This window comes from Arachis ipaensis, chromosome B05, assembly GCF_000816755.2.
Source record: "Arachis ipaensis cultivar K30076 chromosome B05, Araip1.1, whole genome shotgun sequence".
Lineage (NCBI taxonomy): Eukaryota > Viridiplantae > Streptophyta > Magnoliopsida > Fabales > Fabaceae > Arachis > Arachis ipaensis.
The window spans coordinates 59,936,256-59,942,304 of record NC_029789.2 but is presented as its reverse complement, the minus strand read 5'-3'; the positions used below and the strand labels follow the sequence as shown (position 1 = coordinate 59,942,304).

Genomic DNA, 6,049 nt, shown 5'->3' with positions numbered 1-6,049 from the left:
CACCATAACATATTGGAGATGCCCGTCATAAAACGAAGCCTGCAGGCTTTACGTGCTTGGCCCATGAAAGCTCCAATTTTAGGTCGGTGACCACAGTTGATCGTAGGTGAATCAGTTTCTGCCGATTCTTGTACTTTCTTTTTTGCACCTTTTCCTCTTTGTTTTAGAACCCTTTAAGTTCATAGCCTCCAGTGGAAGATCATACCTTTGTCTCAACCACGCATCAAGCATAGCCATACTAAATTTATTGATTTACTGGCTCTCTATTAACAGAGTCATCAACTTCCATAAAGAATACAATGCAATTGAGTCTGAAACGTATCTCAAGTGGGGTAAAGACATATCTGATTCACTACAGTTACCTTTATTTATCGTTACTCACAAAGGCACGGCAGTGAATCAGATATGTCTTTACCCACTTGACATACGTTTCAGACTCAATTGCATCTCCAATTATTTCATAGATAACTCCTACCTCCATAGATGAATGAAATCGAATTGTAGTGCATAACAAAATACCACCAATTCACCAAATAGATTTGACTCAAAGTACAAGATAAATGATGTGACAAAGTCAAGCCTGAAGAGTGCTCTCTAGATACTGCAATATTTTCTATGGACTAAGATAACATTCTTCCAAGTGCCATGATGTAATTGTAGAATCAAATAGCAAAGCTCCCTTAGCAACTGATTTTATCATTTCAAGTCTCTCAAGTTCCTTAAGATCCTCTGAGAAATTAAATGGTGGGCTTCCTTAAGATCCTCAATATTTTCTATGGACTAAGATAACATTGTACTCTTTATGAAAGAGCTGAGAATGTAAATGGTGGGCTTCCTTTGCAAATGAAAGAGCCTAGCAAATAAATAAGAAAAAGAGATACTGTGAGCTGGGGAAAAATGTAAACCGATGCTATATATACTTAAAAAGAAGAATACAACATGTCCTTCATTGATTAGGTCAACTAAAAGTAACATTGTTAGCTCTTGTTACAATTTATGCATGGCCCTAACCCTAAAATGGGACAACCTACACCACCCCCTCCCCTTTCTATGTATTTTTTCTCCATCAGTAAAAAAATTAGTTATGCCTTATACTAGGTCAGAGAGAAATATCTTTATTTCTAACAAGTTAATGAAAAAAATTCAACCCATTGCAAACCAGCACGTATGGAATGAAATTAACTTGATATATATTCTTTCAAGAAGTCAATTTGAATTGGAAGAAGATAAGACACGTGTCCATAGACCTACAGCTACAAGACAAAGAATTTTGAAGTTAATAAAAAAACCTTGTTTTAAAATAATTAAGACGTGCTTGAATGAAAAGGTAGAAGCTAGAAGGAGGAAAGTAAAAATGCATTTGGACCTATATATAGATGTATTAAAATTTTTGAATTTTTGACTTTGATTTAGACCATTTCATGAAAGGGACCCTTGGAGCAACTGTTTAGTTTTCTCCATTTTACCTCACAGTCACAAATGTGGTGCTTGCCGTAGGTTAGACCACTTACATTACCCATTGAGTACAGCCTTTCCAGAAATCCTGTGTAACACAGGATGTTTGTGCACTGGACTGCCCTTTCTTAGACCATATCATGTCCAAATCCATTTTCAAGTTCATGTATGTTTTCACTATTAACCCAAGTCGGAGATAAAATATACACCAGTTTTGCAATCTCTTATTAAAATAGAACAATGAAGACAAGTATGACACATGTTTCAAATAGCACTTATCTATTACTTAAAAAATTTAAGGCAGCCAATGGGTAACACAAGAATTTAGATTGAATCAAAATCAATGATACTTACCTCTATTAACCGTCCATTTGCAACAAGCCTTGGGCAGTGGGCACAAATCATAGTAAATAACTAAATATAACCAGCAAGAAAAGTGGAATGATTTGAAACAGAAACCTAGGATAAGATTAAAAGAGAACAGAGTGATGATTTTGGATAAAAGAGCATGATAAAATCTGCCTGAAAAAGAACCTTACATTTGAAATCAGTTCCGGAGCAGCCTTTTGAACATCATCAGCTGTAATGTCATTTTGAAAAGGGTTTTCATTACAACAAGAGTTCTTATGAGAGCTAGAAAGTAAAAATGAGAAAATCTGCTGAAATCCTATTAATGATGAATGGTTTCGTTTAAGATAACGTGTCTAGGATTCAATATTTGAAAGTTCATTAAAGCGCTCTAATGAATTCTGGAATGCCTCACAAATAGGTGAAACACATAGGGCATGACTTAGCCTTCTACTTTCCCAAAGAAAAGTCAACCACGTCTCAATTGAGATATTCTTCCATTCAAACATTCTAGTCAGCAGCTTGTATGCATTACCGGAGAGTTCCATGAAACCCTGGGGATATGCCAATGAAAACCAAAATCTTGTCACTGAACATATTATGCAACAACTACAGCAACCAATATGACAAAAGAAGTAATCTGAACCTTCAGTTGCATTAAATCTATTATATTGCAGACTAGAATCATTCTACTGTCAGGCAGAGAACAGTCTCCATCCTCAAAGCAACCAAGAGGAGAAATATCCAACCATAGATCCAATGTAGCTTTGACATCTTCAAAGATTTGCTGGTTAATATACAAAACAAAGTAAGCTTACTAGCTTAGCAAAATAAGAAATTCAATAAGACAAAGTATATAATTGATTCTAAGACCATAATTTGAGGACAACATTCACCGACCGTGTCAATGCCCTTCCAAATATTAAAAGAAGAGAAATAAATAATAGTTTATGTTCTAGTACCTTTGAACTTGGTTCATGTAACGACCCAACTTCTAACACATCATGATCGTACCAAAAGTAAGGCGTTACTGACCTGTTTTCCTTTATTATCTATTTAATATTGAGCCTTTACGTCAATATCGTGTTTCAGTTTTTAAGAAAATTGCAGAAAATTTTGTTTTTAATTATTAAAATCATATATCAAAGATTTCCAAGAAATACTAGTCACATAGTTATTAATAATAATAAATATCATATAGAAGATAAAGGAATTTAAACGAAACTCAGATACAACTCATATCCCTCTCTATAAAATAAAAATCTTAATCAACAAAGGCGAGGGAACTCTATGAAAACAACATGAAATATAAGTAAAGTCCTACTAATCGTCCGCGGATTCAGACTGAGTTTTCGAACATGTATCACTGAAAGGGTGAAAAATTTTTGGGGTAAGAACAAACTACACGTTCTCAATAGGGAATGGGAATGCCGTAAAAGTATTGAATAAAATACAAATAGTTAACTCATATTCCAAAAACAGTTTTCTTTATTAAACCTTTAAAAATTTCTTAAGTCTTACTTAAAATAGGTTAAATCCCTTTTTTTAAATCATATTACTTAAATAAAATCTCAGCCATATTAACAATTTATCAGCCACAAACAGCATTCCTCAATCACTGCAATAACTAAGTAAATCAGCAACATAAGTAATATACCCAAATCCAATACACAAATATTACTCCTCAATACATTACTGAGTTCACAGCATCAACAAAATATCCAATCAAGCACACAAGCAAGTCACCAAGACAAATAGCACAAACACAGAAAAACAAGATAAGCAAACACAATCAAATACAAATGCACAAACATGGATGATGCATGTCTAGCCCTAATGCAGGCCATGAGCTTATGTGTCGGTTATCTACCCGCATCCCGACATTATCCATTCACGAATCCACGTTATTCCGGATATGATTTTCCAACTCGTGCACAAATAAATAGCTACCCTTCTGTGGCAGCCTCTGCTCTACTGTGGCAGACATAGAACTTTCTGGTCTACTGTGGCAGAAATCAAACAAATCATCACTTGATATCTTTCATCATAGACATATCTTTAACTAAATCATTATATTTTTATAAAAGTTCGGACATAACCTCCCCTAAAAATAGGACTTAACCACCCTTACGGGTTCCCTCTTTCTCAACAATCCGCCAGCCTTTTATTAGCAATTATCACAACAATGGATTCTCAATAAACATCTCATCGTAATTCAGTTTAACGACTAACATCCTTTCATCAAATAAAATCAGAATTTCCCTCAACCATTCTTTAAAAATAACCCAGTCCAACTTCAAAATTTCATAACTAATTTCCCTAAAAAAATCAGCCTTTAACCTCATACAGTTTCGTTCACTATCAAATTACTTATTCATTTTCAAAACTACTATTTTATCTTAAAATTCAGGTTTTAAGAAAAGTGATTTAGTAATCAAACTTCAAATTCTTTAACAGTTCTCAAACCTAAATCTAGTTAATTATAAACCCATATTAACAACCACCATAATGTCATCAAATGAACAATTCAATAGCAACCAACATGACATAATCAGCTAAAATCAGAATTTCCAGCAATTCTAAAATAATCAGAAAACCAGTAACAATCACAGCCTCAACCAAAGTAAATCTCACCAGTTAATTACTCACGACAACGAATCCAGTCAACATCACAGCCATAAACCCAAACTCAATTCACAACCGCATCCAACTTAACAAACATCACACTGCTCACAAATATTGTCAACACATACTTTAATTCTTGTTTTTTGAAGACATTACAATATTCATATAACTTTAAAATGACTTAATCATATTAAATATATTATCACAATTTGATAACTTACCTTTGTTATTTAACAATAGTTCACACTACCAGAGCAAGCAAGCACTCATCAGTTTAGTATAAAACTTCCTTATTATCACGTTTACATCACTAACTTCATAGTACATTCAACACACTCTTGCGGACTACAGCATTCCCATATCAACATGTTCTACCTTACTATCGTAAAATCAACAAGAGGCAAAATCAGTCACACATTTAATCCACAACCAAAATCCATACTTCATCTATTCGCAATAATCCAGTAAACTTTCCAGGCATTCAAAGTTTAAAATATTTAACTTAATAAAATATCCCCTACCTCCGAGTGTAGAAATTAGAAGAAATCCGAGACGGGTTGTGGCGGCAGTGGCTGAGCCAGCGTAAACAGTAGCAGAAACAGGGGCTGAGCAGAGGACAGTGACTCCAACAGTGGCATTTTCCGGCGTCAATGGCGGTGAGAAACAGTTACAACAGCGGCAGCTTCGTTCGTCACTTCTCCTCTCTCGCAGCTTCGGTCTCTCTCGCTTCCTCTGGGGCGCTTGCTTTCTCTCCCTCTGCGAACAGCGGCGGAACGGCCTTGATGGAAGGCAGAACGGCGACCGCCAAGCTGATAGCGGCAAGGCGCGGCGGCGACGACATCTTCCTCTCTTACTGGCTTGTGCGTCGCTCTCTCACTCCCTCTATGACGGCAAAGCGGCGGCGATTTTAAAATTTAATATATCATAAAATTTTATTTAATTATTTTTAATAAAATAATTTTTTTAAAATAAAATTTTTTACAAATATATTAAATTTAATTTTCAAAAAATTCGAGTCGTTAGCGTTCAGCTACTTGGGTACAAAGTGCCCACATGAAATGTTAATAAGCCACCAACAACTGATGCTCATTGGCATTTTTATCGGCACCCATCTCAAGAAACATCTCCTTCTATTTAAGAGGAATTGCCTCGAATAAGTAATTTATACATCAATAGTAAACAACAGTTTGCAAATAATAAAGGTTACCATGATAGTTATTGCTTCTGAGAAATATTGAATGCAGTCCCTAAGATCGCCAATACCACACATCATTAGTGTCTTTCCCTTTTTAACCAGAGTTTATGCCTTTTGAAAACAAGTATATCGTGTGTTGTATTTATCATTCAGGAGAAAATGTATAATTTTTCTTTGCATTTTCTGACAGAATTCTGGATATTTATGATAAAATAACTCATATGCTTGAAGTTCCTACAGTAAACAATCACAAAAGGTGCAAAAGCATTACATACATAGTAGCAAAAATTAATGAAATTCTATGCAAAGGAAATATCTGTTATCATACTGAACCTGCTCCAACATGATGCTGATGTTCCTCTTGGAAAACTTAGTGGAAGATGACAGCAAAGAGTACAAGGTAAGAGAATCAACTCCCTCATCTAC

General features: G+C 34.9%; 1 long non-coding RNA gene across 3 annotated transcripts; it reads right to left on the bottom strand.

Moving 5' to 3' along the window:
- Positions 231-5,330, bottom strand: LOC107643644. Of its 3 annotated transcripts, none has more exons than XR_001620978.2 (4): positions 4,950-5,330; positions 2,450-2,590; positions 1,810-2,357; positions 231-853 (listed from the first exon to the last, which is right to left on the bottom strand). It is a non-coding gene; the product is annotated as an uncharacterized LOC107643644 (long non-coding RNA). The 3 variants fall into 3 exon arrangements; XR_002363003.1 differs by having other exon boundaries at positions 462-1,914; positions 1,995-2,357; XR_001620977.2 differs by having other exon boundaries at positions 462-2,357.